A 24,903-nucleotide genomic window follows, 5' to 3' on the forward strand; every position below is an offset into this window, starting at 1 on the left:
TTATATAAATAATAAACTGTACCTAGTGACTACCTCTGAGAAAAACAAAATAAAAAGTACTGGCTTTAGTATAAGGAAATAAATAAACAAAACCTTGGAACAGCTTAATCTAAGAGTTTGGCTGTGGGTTTGGCTCTTTTTTTTTTTTTTTTATTTGATACAGAGAATAATTTTTACATTTCTTTTCAAGAGATAGAATACTTTGAAAACATATGATAAACTTAAAGGGCAACATTAAAGAAACAAACCTATCATAGCATCAAAATTAACAGCAGCCTAAGCCCCTTCAACAAACACCCTGCAAAGCAGCAGAAGCACTCCCAACATATGTTCTTGCCTGTAAATAGCCCAGGGTGCAAGAGGTGGGTTTCATTTTTTGGTTTTTACAGTCTTCTGCAGAGGCCTAACTCTGCCTTTGTTGAAGGTAGTGTTAACACACACTGCATACAGAAGGAACTGACTGTGGGTAACTGCATACTTCAAAAAATCACACCCAATATGTTCAACTGATGCCACTGTTCCCTGAGGACAAGTGTAGGCTATGGAATACTACAAATAATAGAGAGCAGTACTCTAAAGTATGCTTTTCAGAACCAAGAAAGCATACTTTGATACTTTCCACAGATAACTGGGAATGTGCATCTTCAAAATAGTAGTCAAGAGTAGGTAAAGACTGTCTAGAGATGTTTATTGTGACGGAATTCTCAATGCCTTTTCATAAAATAAGAGTTCTTCAAAGCAACTCTCAGTAACCACTAAGAGAACAGTCAGTGAATCTACGCTTTTCAGATTAAAGCAAGAAAACGAAAGTCAGTGTTCTCCACAGATGTAGATGTAATGAGAATGACTTCAATACATCTGCTAGTAATCAAAATGGCTCCACAGTCACCAGTGCGCAGAAAAGTGGAATCCCAGTGATCAGCAAGAACTTTGTTTTGCCCCAATAACTGTAAAACCATATCAGAAAATTCTGTATACTAATTTGCCTACAGAAGATGAGAATCACGTGATTAAATTGTATTCAATTATCTATACTAAGAAAGACTGAGTTGAAATAAAAATGGACCTATCTTATCATGCACATATAATCACTTGAGGGAAAGGGGCCCCAAAATTCCTGAGTTGGAATAAAAAATCCCCAGCCAAGTTGGTCTTTTTTCCCCATGAGAAGGTGTTTCCACAAAAATACAACTCTCAGATAATCAAAATAGAAAATTTCCATCAAGTACCCAGAAAAAGGAGGGGGAAAAAGAAAAAAGAGTATAGAATCTTCCAGAACCAGCATTTGGGAAATATTTATTTTGACTTTTCTTGGGTAAAACCTTTATTCCCAAAGAAAATTTTCATTTCAAGAAAAAGGATTTTCACTGAAAAATCATTCCAATGGAAAACACCTGGCCACGGTTACAAAGGATAGGACCACTGGCCTCAGCCAGGGGAAGGCAAATACCAACCAAGGTCAGTGGACTGGGTCTGCCACAGTCCTCTTGGAAAATCACAGGCACAGCGCATCCATCCTCCACGACGCTATTTCTCCTCCAGCTTTTCTGCCTATGCAGACTCTCCATGCCTCAGGGTAGGAATCCTCTCTCACTGTATATTGTATACAACCTACGGTAACATGTGTGTTTAATGATTTTCAGCATGCAGTAACAACAGTGTTCGTCCCTCCTACAGCAGCTAATTTCCAATATCAAGATGAGGAGAAAAATATGACCTATGGCTGCAACACACTGCTAATCAAACGCTATTGTACAGCATGGTGCTGGGGGGGGATGCCTTTTCATTGTACAACTAATCAGAGTTTATACACACAAAACCAAACAACTAGATAGTCCAGTCTTGTGATCTGTGTTCCAAGCTGCCAGAAATAAGGCAGGAAAGAGGGGTGTGGGGGGGGTGGTGGGGAGCATCTCCTGCGTTCATAATGAAAGAAGAGAGATGACTGGACTAAGAGCTGATGAGGTTACAAGGCAACAGCAGTGCCATGAGTTGTTTGGGCTTAAAGCCAGATGTCTTGTATTTCCTTTGATTGTTTCTAAATAATTAATGGTATTAATTTAATCATGTGACCCACCCACCCCCCTTTTAGTATTTGGCTCTGTGTACTAACACTAAATATAAAGGAGAAAAACAGTACTGTCTATAGCATACTGAATATTGATGCCGTGTGTTTGGACTGCAACAACAGCTGATACTCATATCCATGAGACTACATATTCTACAGCACTCACACAGAGTTTGCATGGTGTAGATGAAGTAGTATCCTTCATACTCCATCCATAAACCAACTCAACTATGACATATGGACACTGCATGTTTGAAGTAGTAAAATAGAGGGTACATCGCTCTCTCTCCGCCCACACTAAGATGAACCTGCCACTACTATTTCACGTAACATTTTCTGGCAAGCTCCCAGTTTTCAGTCATGCTGGTTTGCTTGAAAGAAACACTCAGAGGAGACTCTGCTTGTCTTGCTGTTCGAACAAACAAAATAATCACGCATCTTGAGTTAATGGTCCAAAGCTTAATGAAGATCATAGAAAAGAGGCTGCCCATGATGAGAGCATTCCCTTCTGACTTAGCCACATAAGTCACTGCTGTTGGCAGAAGGAAATGGATTATGAGGATAATAATTAACCCTGAGCTCTGGTCTAGACAAACCTTTGCTTGGTACAGTAGCAGTAAGCGCACAAAGAAAACAGCAACAACCAGAAGTAAAAATTTCCCCAGGGCACTGGCAGCAACAGCAAGAGGACCCCTGTTTCTTGATGGGGCTGCAAGTGTCATAGGCATCAAATAATCCCATGGGAATATTAGGGTTGAGTACAAGGACTGCTGAAATCTAACAGCAGAATTCCTGAACAAATAAAGACTAATGAAGGCACCTCCCTACATGCATGATTCTATTATATGCACTCAGTAAAAATTTTTGCCCATCCTCCTACATATCCCAGCATTCTCTCAGCTCCCCTAGTCAAGTCTCCAGTTCCACCCATCTTATCTACTTTTTTTTCCTATCACATTTTCACTTATCTTCAATCCCATGGTACTTACCAAAAAACAAGAATCATAGAAGGGTTGGAAGGTACTTTTAAAGGTCACCCAGCCCAACCTTCCTGCAATGAGCAGGGACATCTTCAACAAGATCAGCTTGCTCAGAGCCCCACCCAACCCATCTTGTTTCCAGGGATGGGCATCCACCACCTCTCTGGGCAATCTGTTCAGATAGTATTAAATGGGGCAGCTGTGAGGCAATGAAGAAAGAAATCTGACAGCTTGGAGAAGACCCTCACTTTGTCCAGCAATGCCCCAGGCTTCTGGAGGTAAAGACAAAGTGATAGGAGGCCCTCACAGATGTCAAAAGAAATTTCCGGAAGTGTGCACAAACCCAACCTCATCAAAGAGTACCTGTGGAGAGTCAGAGAGGGCTTGGTCAAGTCTCATTTCTTATAAGTGATCCATAGTTCCCTATTTGGTTTTCATTCTGCAGCTAGACTATCAGATTAAGAATGGCAGTGGTGTTTTTCTACAGTTACAATGCTTCAGTCAAGGGAAGTGAACACTGAAGAATTCTCCACTAGAAAGCCTGGTCCTAGTCTTCAAGGACTTGGCAGTCAAGGCCTAGCAATCCTATAGGCATCTTCCACCAACCAACTAGAGGTTCATAGAAAGAAGTCTGTTTCATTACATAAAGATCGTATGAGATGTACACCAAAGCCCTTCAACTGGGACCGGGGCAGTGCCAAAACAAGCACTGGCTCTGCACACTACAGAGACAATCAACTGAAGGAAGAGTCACAATTGCCAAATCACAGGCTGAGGCACTGCAGAAAGAGTGGCAGAGTGCCCTGTGTACCAGAGCTCAGGCTATGGGGCTCTTCTGCAACAATGGAGCAGAATGAATACCACACTGACCGTGCTGGGAAGAAAACATCTCACCCTGTCCTGTCAGTGCACCTCTAACACGGTTATAAGGTTGAGTAACATCATGGGTTTATTGCTCATGGATATATGTAAATGGAGAAAAGATTTAATTATATCAGTTATAACAAGAAGAAGAAGAGTAACATACAGCCAAACTTAAGAGCGACTCCTTCAGTTCCTACCAGCTACCTACAGTAGAGAGGCAATACATAAACAAGCAAAAAGCACATCACGACAACCTGATACCAGCGTTCCCACCTTGGGGAAAACGGGCTCTGTGGTTTTGAACTGGAACAAGAGGAAACTGCTTCTAGACAGGACTGATCACAAAGAAATGACTAAACTCTTTGCAAGGTAGAAACACTAGAAACAGACAAAAATATAGCAGAACAGCACTTTATGATCAACCCCTGTACTTAACTGCTTGGTTTTTAGGATTTTGGGAGGTCACAGTAGAGTGAGAAGACAGTATTTTTCCTGTGGTGACAAGGATCTTTCAAAGTGTCCACATGTCCGACTCTGCTGAGAATGTATCTTTTATTCCTTCTTTTGCATTATTTCCCTCTAATGACAGCTTTGCAGTGAACCCCCTTTGTGAGTTGCTCAAATAAATGTAAATTTTATCTTGCAAGCAATACCCTCCAAAATACAACTATCAACTTAAAATAAAAATCTGAAAAGCTAAAAGGCAGTGGGTCTTCCCCAGTGCCCTCATCTCCCCAGTGCACTGGACTGCTTGCTATTATTATATATGGAGTTCCAGGCAGGGTACTCGTTATTATAAATATGTACTGTATTGAAATATATAGCCCAAGTCCCCAGGGCTCAACATTTTAATTAGAATTACAGTCGTGCAAATAACTGATTTATTTGGCTAGCTGACCAAACTGAGAACATGGAAAGGAAAAAAAGCCCCGAACAAAAATCACCTATGTGTTTAAAAAAATGGACTAGTTTTTTTGTTTATTTTTGATACATTTCCATTAAAATTGACTTAGTTTCAAAACAAAGCCAGAAACCTTGCTTAGAAATATCAAAACAAAACCTTTTGGCTTTCCAAAACTTTTAATTTTTTTCTCAGTTTATTTTTTTATATAATTTTGGCTAACCCATATCTGAGGCAAGCAGCTTTCAGCAAACAAAATATTTAACTTAACAATTTTACCCAGATTTAAATCTAAGGGCTGAACTGTGAGTTGACTGGATCCTGACTTACTGAAGAAGAGCAGGGAAGCAGGGGATCTGTATTCTCTTCTTGGTTCAGCCCCTGTCTTTGTGTCCCAGGTGAGTTATTATTTCATTTCTTTATGGTTGTCTCTCTGTCCACACTTTGTCTCTGCAGTCTCTGAGCTCGCTGGGGTGAGATGCACCTCCTACAGCATGTCTGTACATTGCCTACAACAACAGATTGCTCATCTCAACTGGGGCCTATATGATTTACTATAATATAAATAACTCCTCAACTGCAGTCAAATCTCTTTTTAATGCCAATAGTTTCACTTGCATATATTTAGCAGCCCATCATGGGAACATCATCTTTCTTTTTAATTAATTACTTCTTAATAAACGTAAAATATGAACGGACAGCAAGTCTGGATTTTTCTTCCTTCATCAATTTCAGCCCTCAAAGAAAGCATCTCGTTTACAGCTACCAGGAACCAACAGGGACATGTACTGAATGAAACCTGAAACCCAAGATCCCCTCAGCACTTTTGTACCCCCATGATTTGGGGACAAATCCTCTCCTTCCTCCAGGGAAGGAAAGCTAGCTGGATTGAAAGAGTTGATTAGTGGAAAGCCTCACAGGCAACCTCAAAATTCTCTGTGCTGGGCTTTTAGGCACACAATTGTCACCAGTAGGAATGGGAAATGCCAGTTCAGTGTCTGCAGAGAGGTGGAAACAGCCTATGGGATTGCAGGGAAGAGCTCTGCCTGCCTCTGCTTTGAAGATCCCTAGCATCTCACAAGGCCAACTTGCCTAGTTGAAAGACAACTTAAGAGCTCATTAGAAGGTAAACAACACAGAAAAAAAACCGACTGCAACACTACGAACTCTTCAACTTTCATGTGCAGCACTTAGGGCTGGGGGTGGGGAGGTTTCTCAGAGCACACATGGCTGTCACTGACAGTCACGTTTTTAAAACACTGGGGACAGAGTTGCAAATGTGCCCCATTATGTCTTGAGATGTACTCCCCGGGTACAAAAGGTGCGTGGGTTACTGTAAGCTCCTGTGTTACTTGGCTGAGACCGTAAAAGGCAGTGCAAAGTACAGACTGAGAAAGAAGGAACTGTGGAGAATACAGGGTGGTTATTCCTACTGTACAGGTATGATGCTGAGTGCTCTAGGTATCCCAGAGTCCCACTGCAGCTTTAACCTCATGCTACTTTTCTCCATCCCCGGGGCTGCTGCTCAGCTCTGGGAGACCCCACCAGTATTTTGCAGCCCCCGTGGCTGTGCCTCAGCCCCCGTGTCCTGTGAGGGGACTGTGACAGATGTACAGACTGTGCCAGTCGATGCCAAGGTGACCACACTCTGTCCAAGGGCAGCATTTGCAGGTGGCCATTCCCCTCTGTGTTTGCATCCCCCGCGCTGTGCTAAAGGAGCAATTATTATCATTAAAAATAAATCATCCTCCCTGTCAATTGACTGTACTTATTGGCCATTGCTGCCATCTAGCCAGATGCATTTCCAATATTCACAGAAGCCTTGAGCCTATTTATTTTCCCATTGCTGCTTGGCCTGAAGCAGGGATAAATGCATCCCTTGTTACTTGCTGCCTCTGCAGAGACGTTTGTAAACTTTCATGGGGTTTTCGTTTTTTTTCCCAACAGGTGACAAAATACTGTATAACTGCAGGTGCTCTGCAACACAAACAGGAAAATGGAGATCAGATGCAGCTGTAGTTGGAGTAAGGGGAACATGAAGATAAAGGTAGCAGATAAGAGAGTGCTAAAACAAGCAAAGAAATGACTGAGAAGGGGTAGTTAGCTACTTTTGTTGCCATCTTACTCTTGCAAGGTAGCTATAACAGAATAATTTTGTCTATTTTGTTATCATGACAAATTTTTGCAGGTGTTACCAGGGGAAATTTGGAAGTTTGTTGAAAAAAAAGGTTTCCGAACATTATTGGAAAAGGATGAAGAATTTGTTAGCTCAAGCTAGCACTGAAGGATGTACTGGAGGTCACAGCTGCGGGGCACTGGCTGATGTTACTGGACTTGTGAAGTAGGAATTATATGGAAATGGTTTCAGATAGCTTCTGAGTTCAGATTTATTCTTCTAAGAATTTGTTCCCAAAATTCAGTCAGGAAAATGTTCATAAGGGGAGGGCTTATTCTGCACCCATCCCTTAATCTCCTTTTGGTATGAAAAAGGTTGAAAAAAATTAATATTCTAAGGAGACTTAGAAACTGAAAGATTCAGACAGTTTCATGGCTTGATTTCCATCCACAATTCAGCTCTACAAAGCCAATGCAAACTTCCGGACACTGTGGCCTTTCACTTCTCTAGTCAACTTGGTTTCAGAGCCATATCCAGCAACATAATAAAAAAGAGGTGAAGCACAATGGGTAAAGAGAAAATAAACGTGACTGTATTATAAAAAACAGTGACTGCTGTCTGGCCATAACATTCCATCCAAACAAAAGGGAGAAGGAGGATATCAATAAAGGTCTGTGAATTCAAATGTCTTTTACTATACTTCCTATTCCACCAGAGGAATGACAAAAAAGTTGTATTTTGCTTCCCTGACTTTTCTCTTCTTTGAAAAGGGAGGTTTCATGGGTAATCCCAAGTAATATTCAGCTGTGAATCCAATTTATGCAGTGGGATAGGATTAAAAAGGGAACAGAAGGTCTGGATTCTGAACCTGCTGTAACAGTTTTGATTTGAATACAACCCAAGTCTTGAAATGGCTTGTTTTCCACTTCTGGTTTGGAGCTGGTTGAAATACTGCCACAGTAGCACTTCCTGCAAAATTTATGTCCAAGATTCTCATTATTTGGAACTGAACTCCAAAGATTTTGGCACCATGAAATCCAAACAAAACTCTGTTCCTGACTCAACTGGCCCAGAAGTCAACCCAAGCTTAATCTGGTTCTGGGTCCAAATCCAGCTTCAGCCCATTTCCATTGTTATATAGATTATGCCATAATACCACCTCTAGCCTCAGGATTTACGATGCCTCCTCACAGGATGCATATTTGTGTGTAAATACATAAATCACATCAGACAAACAAAGAAAACATGCCAGAAAACAGGAGGGGAGGGAAGAGGAGAGATACCTACCAAGCAGTTTGTCTCTAAAGTGTTGCCAGTTGTGAAAGGACCCGACGTGCTAATATCCGCTCATTCAGACTCTTACAGACATGCTAAGAGCGTGACGGCTGGCAGGCAGTGCATTTAAGTGCTGTTACTGAGGCCCCCAAATATTGACAGAGTGCCAGACTCTGAGAAACTATTGATGTATGCAGCCGGCCGCTGCTCCAGACACCTCTCAGACAGAGTCTTTAAATGTCACAGATTAATGAATTTTCATGAAACGGAGAATGAGAGAAAGAATTAAAAAAGAAAATATCCCATAGCACCAACATGAAAGCATCTTTTATCCCTACACAAAATTCTGCCCTCAAGCCTCAAGATTCCTAATAGATTATAACAGATTGTAAATCGGCATGAGATGCAGGATGAGGAGGTTAGACCCTCTAGATCACGCAGAGCATCCTCAAACAAAGACAATATGAGAGATGTTCATTTTAAAAAAAAACAGTGACAGTCAAGGGCCGCTCAGGTCTCAGTTGCATTTTAACCTAACCCAAGAGTTACAAAGCTTAAGGGGTATAGCTGGATAAATGGTTTTGTTTTTTTTTTTTAATCTGAGATACAAAGGGGGCCAAACTGCAAAGTTCAGCTGTTGACTTTCAACAACCCTAACTTCAGAGCCATTGAGACAGACAGCTGTAGTTGGATCCTCTCTTAGTATTTGATCTTGTGCTTGATCTTATCCAAGAAATTGCAAAAGTTATGATAGAACATTTTTATGCCATCAGATAAACCAAGTATGCTGATTATTTCTCTTTTTTCATTTATATCAGTGAACTCAAATATGTATGCAAGAACTTCAAATATCATTAAAATGTAATAATGCAAAATGCAGTTGGAGTGTAAATGACAAATCTATGCATAACACATCACTAGAAGAGGAAGGAAGTGAAGGGATGATGTAGATGTTCTATGCAGAAGTAAAAATGGGTCATTTATACCCAACCACGTAAAAAAAAAAATAGCTTCAGTGAGTCCCTCTGCACTTGGAAGTGGGGCTCCAACGAGCCATTTTCTCCCTTGTTCCCAAAGGCATAGGCACTGATTCCTGCAAGGGTCTACTGACTCCACTGCCCCCAGGCTGTCCTTCAGGATTTCTCTTGAATGCAATGGCAGCAGGTGCGGTGACCACCATCACACCCAGCTCCTTGCTGGATGCTTCCTTCCCCCTCAAAAGTACAGCTGCTTCACAGAGAAAGGGAAATTGGCACCACCACAACAGCAAGGCCTGTTGCAGAAAAATCCAGAGAAGCTGAGAGCACCTCAACGAGCGAAGAGTGCTGTAAGAAAAGTCAAGAAGCAAGACTCTTTGATGGGACAGAAAGACCCTATGGTTTTCCACTTTGTTGGAGGGAGTCAAGAGGATGGCAATGTAGACACTTGGAGGGCTGAAGCATCTCTCCTATGAAGACAGGTTGAAAGAGCTGGGGTTGTTCAGTCCAGAGAACAGGAGGCTTTGGGGAGACCTTACAGCAGCTGTCCAGTACTTAAAGGGGGCTGACAAGAAAGATGATGAAGGACTTTTTACAAGGGCATGAAGTAACGGGACAAAGGATAATGGCCTTAGACTGAGAGATGGTAGATTTGAATTGGATATAAGAAAGAAGTCTCTATGATGAGGGTGGTGAGGCACTGGCACAGGCTGCCCATAGAAACTGTGGATACTCCATCTCCAAAAACATTCAAGACCAGGCTAGATGGGGCTTTAAGCAACCTGGTCTAGTGGAATGTGTCTCTGCCCATGGAAGGGGAGTTGGAATTGGGTGATCTAAAGATCCCTTCAAATCCAAACCATTTTATGATTCAATGATTATCGCTGCAGAAAAGTCAATATTCTTCACCGAAAACTGTTCCACTAACTTCCCTCTTGTCTCTGGCCACACAAGACTTCATAGCAGCTATTAAATCTTACTGGAAGAATGGGGACTAGCATGTGCAGTGTTCAAGAGGAGCTTGTTTTCACATCACTTTATCAGTCAGATTATATGTGGCAACCTTTGCCAAAGCAAAACAAAATTTGTTTTTTTTTTTTTTTTAAATCTACTTTTCTGAGCACGAAGCCATGTGGAAACAACTGCAAGGACTCTGATGGCAACGTCCTGCTCCTGATGACATAGAAGTCTTTGGTTTTCAAAAGCCAACACACTTCTGTAGGTTGGCACATCTGGCAATTAATCGTATTGTGGACTACAACAGTCAGCCTTTTTCGTTTTTCACTCTTGTCACCACCCAAAGCATGTCCTCCCTACCCCAACATATCCACTACACATCCCACAACCACCAGAGTTGCAGCAGGGTCTCCAACACCATTATCAATAGCTCTACAAATGACCTGGCTAAAGTAGCAAGTAGCCATCCTTTGCCAACAACCAGAGAAGACAAAGCACATGTGTGTAAGAGGGGATGACACAAATGACTAATTAAGTATATGAGAAGGCAAAATGTCAAAGCCTTTCTATTCTGTGAACAATCTCTATACAAACAAAGAAAAGAAAATCAATATAGATTTTCACACAGGGAACTATTTTACACATCATTGCAAACTTCCCTTAAAACACTCAGTACTTTTTCTTTAGGACTTTCAAAGAGCCTGTCTAACATTACTGCCCATTCTAGCCTGTCATTTCTCCTCACACACCCCTTTTCCTTTCTCCTTTCTTCCCCTCTCTCTCTTTTTAAAAAATAATAATTGACAAGCTATCACAAAACACTAACTCAGCATTTCATTCACTCCAGTAGTACATCTTCAGTAAAGTCCAGCATCGGCTATACTGAAGGAAGATGTAAAAAAGCCTCAGTAGTCCCCTGCTACAAAAGTCTTCAAATACCTCAGAGATGGGCTTCAGTCTGAAGACTGAAGTCAAGCATCATTTGGGATGATCCCTGAACCTCACAGAGAAGCCCAAGCGCCCAACCTGTGAAGTTGCTCTTCACAAGGGCTCATTACCCAGACTCTGCAACACAAGACATGATGATGCCCCTTTGGGTGACTTCATCTCTTGTGCATGTGCTAGGGCACAGCCGGCTCATCGAAGAGCTTGCCTGACACATCTCTTTCCAGGAGCATGGTGTGTATCCCCGGGCAATGCAAACACTGTCTCCTCCAAGACTGCCTCACGTGGCAGCCAGTAACAAAACTCCCTTCAGAGATTTGTCTCTTTTCTGGAGGAGTAGTAAAAGGAAGCCAAAATTTTTAAAAACCAGCAAAATTTCGTAAGTGATCATGTTGGGAAAGGAGCAAACCGGGCAATTTTCTAACTCACTGTAAGGCTAGGACACTTTTTTATTCCAGTGAGCATCTGGCATTTTAACTAAATAAAGGGACCGAGTTAGAAGACACAACAAAGTCTTATGACCTGTCCAAACTTATGCAACAGCCTTCTCTTCCTGTCTTCTTTTGCAAATACTAGAATACCTAATAAGCCTTGTCTGTGCTCCCTTTGCATGTCAACATTACAACAGCCATTCCAGCTCCACAAACTCTGCACCATCTCCAAGACGGGGGTAACAGAAGTGGGAAAAAATTTAGAAGAACTGGAAGTATTAATGATAACACAAAATTTATCATAGAAAAGAAAAAAGTTGAATACCCTGTGCACACAAAATAGCAACTGCAAGGTAATGAATAGGAGCAAATCTGTTACAGAATTAAAATTATTAGGTCTGAAAGGGACCTTGGAAGTTCCTAAGTTCAACCTCCTTCACTAGGTTTAGGATAGTATCAAAGGCCAACTCCTTTGTCTCATCTTGTCTCTTTGATTGTCACCGTAAAGTTTCCATCAATTAATTAATTTCTTTTAGTCATTTCTGACTAATGTTGTCCACCTTCTGTCTTTTTCTTTCCTCTCCTCCATGTGCATGTGTGTGCATACATCACAGAGCACAACCAGCTTACACCCCCCTCCTTGTTAAAAGTCCCACCTCTTCTGCTGACCTACTGTACTCTTAATCAAAAGGGCAGGAGGAAGCTGCCAGGATTCATTCTTTCCCCCCCTCCTTCTCTCTCCCTCCCTTTTTTCAAATGGCACAAATGTCAAACTTTCTAAAAGGATGTTTGGCATAGCTGAGTTCAGTCATGTAACGTACAAAGTCGGTATGATCAAAAGGTTGCGGGGCTGCCCACTGCTAAAGAAGAGAGGGAAAAAAGGAAACAGAGATCTTTTCTAAAGTGGGAAAGAATGCATGAGCCAACTGTTGCCACTGGAAACACCATGTCTATTAGCAGCAGCAGTGGGTCTGAAACACAAAAACCATGGTCCAGATTCCAGATTCTCTGAAAAACAGGGCTGTTCTGATCCAACTTTCCACCCATGAAGAAACAAGGACAGACACAGCTATGGAACTGAAGACTTTTTTTTTTTTTTTTCCCCTGTGCTTTGCATCATTATATGCAAAATAACTGCATCTATGTGGAAGTAAGAGCACTCAGTTTTGTAGTCAAAGTTGCTGAAATAATCAGACAGAACATAGATTCACACATCCAAAATACATGGTCTCTCTGGTACTTCTATACTGCTATCTTTCACCACAGTATTTTCATTCTTACTCTACCCACTGCTGAAAAAGAGGGTAAATTATTCCTCCCTTTTACATATCTAAGATCGTTATGATTTCATAAGGCAACTGGTTTGCAATCGTAGAGCACTTCACAATTGCATGCTCACATCTTCCTCTACATTTCTGATACAACTCTTCTGGTTTTATTCATCCGTTTATTTGCTTCACTTCGCTGAGTCCTTGTGAAAATGTCTGCATCTTCTTACCCAACATCAACGCTAGAGAACAGTCTGGCTATGCCACTGGCTCCTGCAAAATGTCTGCACTCACTGTGGCATTAAAATTGGTGGTCAGAATCTCCCCATGAGTCCAGACAGAATTTCCCTCCCAGAAGATAACCCCAAAAATGTAGACGAAAAAGCTCATTGTCAATATCCATTTAATAGAAAAATCTTAATTATAGATAGCTTTCAGTCCCAGAACAGTAGACAGGAACTTGAGATTAATTCCCCCTATGACAAAGTATGTGAACAATAACCAGAACTTGCAATCAATACCCAGAGGAGAGAGCATCCAAATTGTAACAGGGATTTGGGATTCATTCCCAGAGGGTGTAATATATGATTTGGAACAGGTAGACTGGGATTAATTTTTTGATTATGAAATATTTGAACGCAATTTTCAACTTTTAATGAAGAGAGGATGTGGACACCACAATTAACATAATTTCTAAGTCTCTCCATCATATTTCAAGAGACAGATGACAGATCACAAACAGTTGTTCAGGTCATACACAAGTTAATGTGGGAGTGCCACCTAAAGGAAAGTGCACTAGGATGGGACTCTGGAGAGGGGCAGGCAAAGACCAGAGGTGCACTTTCCCCATTTCTAATAAAACTTGCTTATTGCAAAGTCTGCATTAGAAGTAATTATTCCATGTTTGCTGACTTTACATGGATAATTGTAAGTCAGAGAACATCAGTATGAGAACATGGCTTTTCTCTTAGACAGGGAAAAAATATAAAGGTGTTCACAGGAGAAATAATTCTCACTCTGAAGGAAAATTTCAAAATAGGAGAGCACAAGGTAAAATATATAGAACCTCACCATGTCCTGGGGGGAGAATACAACCCAAATTTCTAAAGTTCCTTAGAATATAATAAAACAGCTAATTGTTTGCCTAGAACAAAGATAACGACTGAGCTGCGAATCTTACCCTTTTCTGTTAGTTTCCACAAAATAATTTTCTTTATGTTTTCCTCACAGGCCAATGAGTAATTTTAATGATTATGAGCTGCATCTGTAGCCATGTAAGACAAGGCAAATTTCCTCTATCTGCATATCTTGCCATTTATGAATGCATCTAACAAAGTGCTGTTTCAGGACAGGTTGATTGTCAAAGGGGAAAGAAAACCTAGTCTCCATGTGCAGCATTCAGTATTGCTCAGCTGGAAGGAAACTATCCAGATTGAAAACGTCTTGCCCTGAAACAACTGATGGTAGAAGAAATAATAAAAATGAGATAAACCAAAATCCTCTTTCAGCTCAATATATACTTCATTCCTAATTCTTCTTTTCAATCTTGTAAAATATTTTTAAAGATGCTCTGAATTTCTGAAACTGAAGATTTTCCTCTTCCATTTCATGCCTGCTGTGTTAAACTTTTGGGTCTTTCACTGAAAAGAGACAAGCCAACTGGGGGTTCCTTGTGGGGCCACCCCACCCCTCTCTAATTAAGCCCTCAGACCCACATCTACCCAAGGATCATTTCCTAAGCCTTCAAAATTATATATAAGTATGCTGTCTCTGCCAGGTCCTATTAATCATAAACTTCTTCTCATTTCATTTCAGTATTAAACTCATCTTGTTCAAATCTCTAATTTTCCACACTGACAGAGAAGTTCTCTATACATCATTCAGTTCTATTTCCTAGATATGTTCAGAATTACAAAATTCATTCAAGCCCATCTGATCTCTTCTCACTAAACCTTCTGCCTTCCACTGACTGACAGAGAAGAATTAACCTTCCTCCTGTCAAGTATACATCTTTTCCCCACAGAAGTATGTGAAAACACATCCAAATACAGGCAATGACTCAGCCTGCCCTTGTACTTGTGTCTTTGCTCTACAGAGTAGTCGGTTTTATGGAGCAGCAAGTCCCATTGATACAATATTAGACAGACTACTAATATTTCTAAAGTAAAACCAGCTGTAGCTACATGGCAGAGTACCACACATTGAAAGCAGAGGTATCATCAGCACCCCTCATTCTAGTGGACACAGGAAGTCTCACAGTGAAGTCATGCTACAGAGTGACACTGCTGAGCCCAATACATCACAGGTCATTTTAAGTAAGTAAAAAGTAAAATTTGTCACCCACAATTTTCCTCAGTGATTCTATCTAATCTTAAACCCAAGTGGGCAGATCTCAGATTTGGGAAGAAAAAGCATGTCAGATATTTTTTGCTCTTTCCCTGCTGCAGCAATGTCATCTATTCCATTTCTAACCCAGTGCCACAGCTTGTCTCCAGTTTTACAAAGACACTGCAGCACTATTCCGGTAGAACAAATTATGGTACTGCTGCAGCAAACAGGAGATGGGACTAGAAGAGTACTTTGTGTTTTTTTTCTGTTGAGTCAGACATTCAGTAGAAACGATGATGGCTTCCCTAGAGGATACACAAGGAGTTCGGTGCTCCATAGCTGGGAACAGTCCCCTTCTGAGAGGCTTTGGTTCCCAAGCAGCAAGTTTCAACCCACAATATGACTCAGGGACCTGCAGAGTTCTCTGCTCCCACATCCACACACAGGCTACACCAGTTCTTCTGGCAAGTTAATCAAAGCAGCTATGGCAGGGGACTCAGAGTCAGATAGACTCCATGAGGGCATGGTGTTAGATTAGTCACCTCACCAATTTCTGCCTCAGTATCCCCAAGTGTGAATTAGTTTTTGGCACCTACGAGTTAAGAGGTTGGCAGCTTTAGAAGAACTGTATGTTAGACAGAGATCGATATTTCATTTTAAAGAACAGTTTCTATTCTACTGTACTTTTGCTGATTTGAAAGAAAACAGACTCTGTTGCAGTATTTTTTGACTAAAAACCTGTAGAAGAAATCATTACAGTCTTTTACAACCAGAATCTGGAAGGGTGTCCCATTGTAATATTTTCAAAGAGAAGTTGTGCATGCAGTATGTATGTGCATATGGTGTTTATGAATTGTTTTTTAACTTTAGATATTTTATTCATTTTTCCACATGGTACAAGTAGAACACACATCTTTGTTGGACAGACACCAATACAGTAACATAGCTTTTGATTTCAGGCACTCAAGACTCTGTAGGACAAATGGCTACTCTATCTTCATGCCAGGACATCACATCCTGAAATTAGGATGCATGCCATCAGGCAGTCAGTACCTCACTGAAGATACCCAGCCCTCAATACGTTCAGTTATACTAAATGAAGGAAACTGTAACCACTTCCAGTTATTCCATAGAGAGATTAAGGTCCATGAGAACTTTGCGTCTTGGCATACAGCATCCTATTTTGATTTCACTGTGTTGTGGGATCTGCTGTTATCCACAGTTTGTGCACTTCGTTGTTTTTTTTCTCACTTGTAGCATGCACACAGGCAGCATAGTAACTTCAGTCATAACAAGGTTCAGAAGACCCTAAAGCAGAGGGAATTGGGTAAGGACTGGCACAAAAATACCTGGCTGGAGCCTTTTAGGATAGCAGCAGAAAGAGCACAGATGCTACTGAGACCTGCATCCCCAGACCCAGAGTGAGCAACATGGAGCTCAAAATTCACTTCTCCCATTTATGCTGTGTGCGTGTGTGTAAGCTGCTCCCGCAGACCTATGGAAAACACTGAAAGCACACTCTCTAGGATAAGTGCCTATCCAGACTCACTAGCGTAGTTCATTGGGCAAAGTCAGATGAAATGCAAGCATGAACAGCTTACCTACAGACCAGAAAAGTCTTGCCTCTGCACAGTGCCATGTCTAATAACTATATAAACCTTGTTTATTTAATTTCAAAGCTGCTGTTTCACTTAGGCTGTACCACAGTCTCAGGAATCACAAGATGGTGGTATTTAAGAAGTAGAGGCGATGCTTTCATTGATTTTCCAGGAAAAACCTAGGTCTGAAAGCAAAATAAAGTTTCCTTTATAAAGAATGGAAACACTAATAATATAAATGAGTTCTTTATATCATTTAACATTGTTAACTATCACTCTGTTAAATAAAATATGATAAGGGACAAATCAGTTCAGAGAAAATACATAAATATTAATTCTGTTCCCACTGGTAATTTAACACCTATCTTGCACCCCAAGGTCTTGAAAACACCGAGTACAGAAAATAGTTCTTTCCCACTATCTGGGAAAAAACAAAGATTAACATTTACATGAACTTCAGATGCACTGGTTTTAAGACAGTCAAACTAAAATGCCCACACCGAGTATCTATGGCACAGAAAACTAATCATGCTTGTTCACTGTCCTACCGAGAGTTTCTTCCTATGATTGGCTTAAATTTGAGGTTTCTTGACAAGATCTAATGAATGGTTAACCTCGCTTTCCTGATAAAAAGCAAATGCTCCCTGACTTCACTCTTTTCTTGAAACAAGTCCATATGGATGAAATATACAAACTTCTGTCAACATGACCGCTGCCCTGTGTATTATTTAAACGCTAAAATAAAAAAGGGGGATTTTTTTTTTTTCCTCAGGCATGGCAGGTTCCACCTCGGGGAAGTTCAGCTCTGCTCTCGCAGGCACAGACCTGGGGCAGTGCCAAGCCCTCTCCCCTCACCCATCCCCTTTCCTGCTCTCCCAGCAGCGGGGCAGCCCTAGGGCAGCAGGCAGCGATTCCAGCGAGGCGCGGTATAAATAGAAGATGTGCTGTAGCCTTGTGGATCGCAGGTGGCACAGAGCATTTATCTTCACACGCGCCAGGGTGGATATCTACAGCTTACGAGTGGGAAAGGTCAGGTATGTCAGCTATGATGGCAACAAACAGCCTTACTAGCAGGCACGGGTGTATTCACCTTTTGCTGCTCACAGCCGGCGGACGCCTCCGGAGCTGGAGCGGGAGCAGCAGCCCTGGAGCACCGGCTATCTCCGGGCATGCTCCCACCTTGGCTTGGGGCTCCCTCTCCTTCCCCTGCCTGTTGGGAAGGCGCCACTGCCTGCGAGGGTGGCAGATAACGCCAGTATTTTGGAACTGCTCTCTTCCGAAGCCACTGAAGAGATTTATTATTTATAGGCAGAGGGATGAAAACATGAAGTACGTACATGGGGGCCCGTGGGGGGAGAGCCAGTTACTGCCAGGCAGTAATTTCAGTCTGAAGTTCCTATGACTTAAATAGCCACTTGAGCTCTGCTCTTGCAGTTTATGATGTCAATAGAACCCCTAAATGAAATTACAGCCTTCTGATACGCAGCGGGGTAGCTTTTCTTCACCGTGTAATATACCCGGCCGGGAGAAATTGCACTATACGCAGAGTTTCACTAAAGCAGAGTTTATCATAAGAATGTTCCTGCTAAAATATGATTAGGCTTCTTGTTTGCCAGATAACACATCTAATGAATCAGGGTGTGTGTGATAGTCATGTTTTGTGAACGCAGACATATACCCTGAGGTGAACTGGGCACTCCACTGCCTCAAAGCACCACTATTTCGTTTCCACCGTAATTTGCACCTGCTTTGTTTTGCCAGCAGCACAGACCCATGCTAGCTCTGGAACTTGCCCCCGTTCCAGGAACTCGAAGCTTGCAAAGACAAAAAAACCAAACAAGGCAGCAATGGGGGGATCTACATGCTGTATTTACAGGCTTGCTTCCCTTTTTTTTAAGCATGCCTGAGCCTGGCTAAACCTCATTAGTAGCCCTGTGAGGGTAGGAAAAAAAAAAAATTCCACTTTTCACATGGGTGAGAAACAGAGGTAAAGATCACAGTGATAGACCTGGGATACAGATTCAGGTCTCCTAAAGTCTATTCCATTTCTCTCCACTGTCATTATGTTACTCCTACAACCCTCTTCTCAGCCCAGGACAGGAAGAAAAACCCTTCATCTTACCGTTCATGAACCTTCCTATTTCTTTATCCTTCAGCTGAGGACATGACTGCAGTTGACAATTAGAGATCTGTAGTTACTGGCTGCTTTATCTCAGTAACTTGCAAATCCCTTTTACTTTCCTAACTTTCCCCGTCATATGACTTAATTCAAAATCAAGTTTCACTTTCTTTTCTGAATTACAGGAAGGAAAATTAGTGCTGCTTCAGTGTTGTGACCCAGGAAAAAAAAGCTGTTGTTCAACTTTTAGAAAAGATAGGCTTACACTATAAAATAAGAAAACAAATTGAGAATACCTTAAAACAGGCAATGTACTCAAACCAAGGCATTTTTATTCCTTTTTGCTTTTATGTACTTTTACTGCAGAAATTGTCTCTGGATATTGCTTAAGTTCTTGTACTTCTGAAGCATCCAGTACCTATGAATCTGTGTACCTTTATCATTACATCTTGTTCTTGTCTGATGCAGTTAACAGTCATAGAACAAGCAGCATATCACATCAAACAATTGTGCAGAAAACAGTGGTTTTCATTCTACTCCATAAATATATATTCTCTTCCCCAAAAGTTCAAATGTTCAAACTGGTGGTTTGAACATGAGCGAAAGAATACCATTTTCTCTTTGGTGGTGTCAGAGAAAGGATGACAACCTTCCCACTTTATCTGTGGGTAAAAGAGAGGTTTTAATTTGGCACTGCACGTAAAGCACTTGAGATTATTACTTGGAAGGGGTGCTCTAACTAAAATGGCTACTGCTAGAAGCAAACAGTGCATGTATAAAAGAATGACCATATGTATTAATTTTAATTTTTTAAAGCAACTATGATAAACTATTACACAGTAGACAAAGAAGCTAGTACTAATGAGACAATTTATCATCTTACCATCCCAAAGTGTTTAAATGGCATGTTAGAATATGATTTGAAATTGCAGATTTTCACCCTAATGATTTTAGACCATAGACAAACCATTAGAACCTTGGCTTACAGTCAATAAGCAGCTTATACCATAATAAGCAAAACTGCCTATTTTTTCCACATTGCTGTACACAAATACCAGCAAAGACGAGTTCCTTTGCTACCAGAGAGAGTTACAGAATAAATAAATTAATTAAATAATTTAAACATCAAGAGGTTTAGAGCAACACAGAGACTCTTAAAAAAGAGATTAAACATTGTTTTGCCTTCTTGGTGAAAGATGCCAGAGTGACAGCCCTTGACTTCAGCATATCCAGAGAACAAGTGTTATACAGGCAGAAGTCTGAAGTTTCAGACATTTAGCACTGTGCTTTGAGAACTTTCCATTTCAGAAGTACTTATGTCTTTCAGACTTACACTGCCTGGAGGGAGAAAGTAAATCAGAGATAAGCTTCAAAGATCAGACCCAAAAGTGTGTGTGGGCGTTCAGTATAGCCCATTTAGAGAAAAGAAAAAAAATCCATTATGTTTCTATCTGTGATGTGAACTGCCTGAAAGTTTGGGATGTTCTGATCTGTCAGCTGCTTTGAGTATACTGTAGAAAGGTGATGCAACAGCTAAGTCGGGATCTTAACATCAATTTAGTCAAAAGCTGGGACCATTTGGATTGAGGCTTTGATGTATGTAAAGGTTATTTCTATGTGTATGTAAGACTCTTTACTGAAGGGATCAGCCAACTTAATTGCGGGTTTTGTTGAGAGCTGGTGATTTAGTTGAAGTTCAGAGAGAGGTCTGCAGCACCAGGGAATGAAGAGAAACAGCTAACCCTTGCTGCTCAGTGCTGAAAAACGTTTGCGGTCAACTTAGGGGTTTGTATATGAAAAAAGAGAAGTTCACAGTTCTTTATGGTTCTAATGCAAAACCAGATGAAACTCAGAGGTTTTGTCTATCTTTCACTTGAAGTTTTCAGGCTGCCAGGCAGTCAAACTGCATGCTGAAATTGAAGCAGGGGGAGGGACTGACAAGCCACATGGATTGAAACCAACAAAAATATTTGCAAAAATTGCCAAGCAGTAAAACCACCAAATCTTACATGACTTTACTTATTGGTTATAAGAAATAGCAAGTACTTTAATATGGGCTGGACGTGATTTGATACTGAGCTCAGTTCCGAAATCTATGTCAAAGCCTCCGACGACTTCAATGAAAGACTGCTCAGCGCCAGCCTTTACGTACCGTCCTTGGGACTTATACTGGGCATGAAACCAGGGAAAAGGTGACTGGACTTTTCTGTATGTCACAGGTGACCAGCAGCATTTGAAGAGGGGCTATCTCCCTGCGTGTCAGAGAGACATGCTTGTTGATACATGTGCTGAATGAATCCTACTCAAAAGCAAGACAAAGGCGAGAAGAATGCTTCCTAGTTAATATCCCATGTGAGATATATTGGTGCCATTAAAGATCTTGGTTTTTTGCCAGGGATATGTTTCAGAGAACAGGATAATAACTCAAAATACAAATATTTTGACTGCTGCCCTGTGTTTCTTATATGCCTACTTTGCTAAGAGTAGAAAATGTTAGTCAAGAAATGATTCATTGCTTCAAGTCATATAATATGGAAGATGATGAAGGATGAATGGAACAGCCCACACATTGCCCTGGCCGCCTTTATCACTACAGCAGAAATATATTAACAGAAGTGATACATTCAGTGGGGCAAGAGAGGACAAAAGGATACAGTCTGGGCCTGGAACTAGAGATGTTCATCCTACTCCTTTTTCTTTTGCTGGCTTTCCCATGTGGCCGTGAGCAAATCACTGCAGATTTCTAAGTCTCATCTTCCCTATCCAACAGCTGAAAATAACTCTGTGTAAGTACCTTGATGTTGGCTGAGACACTCAATTCTTTACTATCCAAGATTTTGTATATAAAGTTCTTCAAAGTATATATTTTTTTTCTGATTTCCAGTTCCCCATACAGCAGACAGAGAACATAAGGGAATCGAGAGAGTTAAAAAAAAAAAAAAAAAATCCAACCCTTCCCTCTCCCTCAAATGGACCAGCAGCCTATAAACCAACTAGTTCTTCCTATTCCCAGAGGTGGCTTCCACAGAAGCATTTTCTTTTACTATGCATCCACTGTAGAGTTTCTTTTCTGCTTGGCTGGGCAATCAGGTATTCAGAGCATAATGTAAATGCTCAGAACACAGAGGCATGAAAACTTGCCAGACAGAAACTCCAAGCGAAGGATTAACATCCCCCCCCCCCGCCCTTCTCCGGCTCACCCAGCCCCTCCTGCCCGCCCTCCCCGCCGCAGCCCGGCCGCGCTGCCCAGCCTGACCCCCGCTGGTGGCGGTGGGGATGCCGGGGTGGGCACAGCCCCCCTGCCCGGGCGACGCCGGGCTCCCCGCACTCCGCTCGGCAGCCTCCGCGCTCCAAGCTTCATATTTTCCTCCTGCGCTTGTTGCTGATCTTTGCTTTTATATACTAAAAAAAAAAAAAAAAAAAAAAAAAAAAAAAAAAAAGGCAAAACACAACAAAAAAAACCTTTATTTCCTGCTTCGCCGCGGCGGCCCCGAGAATAGAAGCCTTGACACATCAAATTCTGGGAGCTCACCACTCACCAGGGCTGTGGTTCCTGGTCCAAGCAGTGACGAAGGAGAATCACCTCACAGTCTCTGGAGAGTGGCAGGGCTTGGCTGCGAAGCGCGCCCTGCGCCGATGAGCTTTTTGAGTTCGCTCTGTTCCAGAGCGAGTGCCGAGGCAGAGAAATTAGGGAGGGGAGAGGTGGGAAGGAAAATCACTGGAGCCTCTTACGATCAAACTTCCACTAAGCAAGAGGAAATGTCTTATAAATAAACAACAGCAAGAGAAACAAAAAAATCCATCCCGTCCTGCCAGAGGAATGTACATTATTGTCTCTCGACGGAAAACTTTACACCACACCAGAAAGCAAGACAGCAGCCATGACTCCTGAAGCCACCCTCCCTTGAGCGAGGGGGTGGGGAGGAGGAGGGCAGCGCGAACTTAAAAAAAAATATTGGGAAGTTCATGCGATTTCCCAGTAGACAAACAAAACTGTCCAAATTCAACAGATGTCAGTATTCCAAGGTTTCACACAGTGCTGAATTTCTTTAGGTCTGATGATCATCGCTCCGCCATGAGGACACATTCAAGGAGGAAGTTTAAGGCAAGGGGAAGGAGAAGGTCACAGAATATGCATCTGTTTGTGTAGATCTGTATGTATATATGTGTATATTTATTTATGCCTAATATTCACATTTTATGATTCATATTTATAAGCATATTTTTATATAGCTATTTAAAAACTTGAGGTAGATGAAATTCTCTTCTCTCATATCTCCCCATAATTTTTGAGATTTACGGGCCACAGTTCCAAGGCCTTCATTCTCACCTCACAAGACTGCAGGTGTAATCTACTTAAAACTAACACGTTATCATACTGCAGCTCACAAGTGACATGAGTTTGGTGATTTCAGTACAGTCCCTAGCTTTGCAAAAAACTATTGCATGATTTGGCACGGCGCACAACAAATAGCAGTCTCTTCATGAGGAACTACAGATGGCAATTGGAAGAGTAATTCAAATAATTTATCAAGCCCATTTGGAGACCTACAATGCGAGATGGCCCGAGCCTATGAGAAGCCAGTATGCTACAAGTCATTATTAGCGAGCTTATTAAACCTGTCTCACTGTACAGCAGTAAAAGATCAGAGATTGCTGATGAGAACTGAGGTGCTTGGTGGTGCTGTGTCTTGGGTCCTGACTAGGAAACCAGACTACAGGAGGTGAGAACCTACTTCAAAGGAAAAGTGGGGTAGAAGACTAAAAGATCATGAGATAACTGAAAATAGCTTGGCACAACCTGCACTTCAGTTCTAGGGGACTCCATCTTTAAGACTGAGATGTGATGCTAAAAATGCATAGTGCCCACCCCAAAATTCAGTTTACCAATTCTCAAAAAAATTGCCTAACCTGTTGAATTCCTGAGGACTACCATATTCACAGGACACAAATGAAAACATATTTTTTAAACTAATTAGTTTTACATCGGTGCATTGTTGCTGCTGAAATATTGCTATCATAGACTTTTGCTAGCAACAATCAGTCTACAGTGCAGGTGGATAAGGCAGAGACAAGCTTAAGATTGAAGTATGTTTGAAAATAAAAGCCTTTAATGCAAAATTTATAGTAAATCACAGTTTCTTCAGGCTCAGATCTTTAGGAGAAGCTATTGTTAAAGCATTTCGAGATCTACAATACCAAGGTGATCTTAATAAAATAAAAGGAGGCATTTTCAAGAGATTTCTTAAGACAGAGCAGTAGAAGTGACATCACTGACACAGCACCAGGGGAGCTGTGTGAAGGACGTGAGTCTCATTAATCTTACCAGATTAATTGGCAAATTGTAAATCTGACCATCTAACTCATACATGCTGGTACCAAAGAGGTCCTTAACCTGGAAGGACACTGGGTGACAGAGAAGCTGTTGGCTGATCTGACCTCACCAAGAAAGGCTTTGCTCATTTACAAATCAGCTCAGCATTCACCTTTCTCGCTACGTTTATGTTTACCAGCATTGCCAGAAATATTTAAGAAAACTGAGACAAATGTGAGCTCTTGCAAGTGAAACCTTATTAGTGAGAGGTGTTCAGAGAGCCAGGTGCTCAGAGAGGAGAGTGGTGCACAAATGATAATGGGACAGAATTTGAAACAGAAATTCCTGTCTGTGACGAGGAAAACCTTTAACATTTCTAAGCAGGAAACACAATTAGCAAGCTGATCAACTGACCTCAGGTTCCCAATACCTTAGCTGCCTTTAGGGAATTTACGTAGATGGAAATGGGGGCAGTATATGGCCTTATGTTTAATAAGTCATTTGCTAAACAGTCCAGAGATCAATAGCAGACATTAAATTAAGTACTCTGGCATTCTTATTATTTAGTATCATTAAGCATTAGGGATGCTGTACTGTAAACACAGGGTACAGAGAACTAAATGAAATCTTCTATTTAAAAAAAAAAACAACCCTGAAATTTCTGAAATTTAGACTAGATAAAAAAACAGATGCAGCAAACACATTAAAATCTCAGTAAATTTCATGTGTCTGCCTGTCAGCTCAGACTATTTCCATTACAGA

The 24,903-nt window shown here is 41.3% G+C and overlaps 1 protein-coding gene across 16 annotated transcripts in view; it reads right to left on the minus strand.

The window, feature by feature from the left end:
• The window catches only part of ZBTB20 (zinc finger and BTB domain containing 20), a 502,167-nt gene that overhangs the window by 186,687 nt on the left and 290,577 nt on the right, over positions 1 to 24,903 (minus strand). Inside the window, exon 1 of one of the 16 annotated variants that reach the window (XM_027653329.1) lies at positions 5,144 to 5,497. The exons of the other annotated variants lie outside the window; for them this stretch is intronic. The gene's annotated coding sequence lies outside the window, so the exon portion shown is untranslated. Of the gene's footprint in view, positions 1 to 5,143; positions 5,498 to 24,903 lie in introns of those variants that run through there. 16 annotated transcript variants of the gene reach the window in all.

This window comes from Corapipo altera, unplaced genomic scaffold (genome assembly GCF_003945725.1).
Source record: "Corapipo altera isolate COAL_440 unplaced genomic scaffold, ASM394572v1 61, whole genome shotgun sequence".
In the NCBI taxonomy this organism is placed as follows: domain Eukaryota; kingdom Metazoa; phylum Chordata; class Aves; order Passeriformes; family Pipridae; genus Corapipo; species Corapipo altera.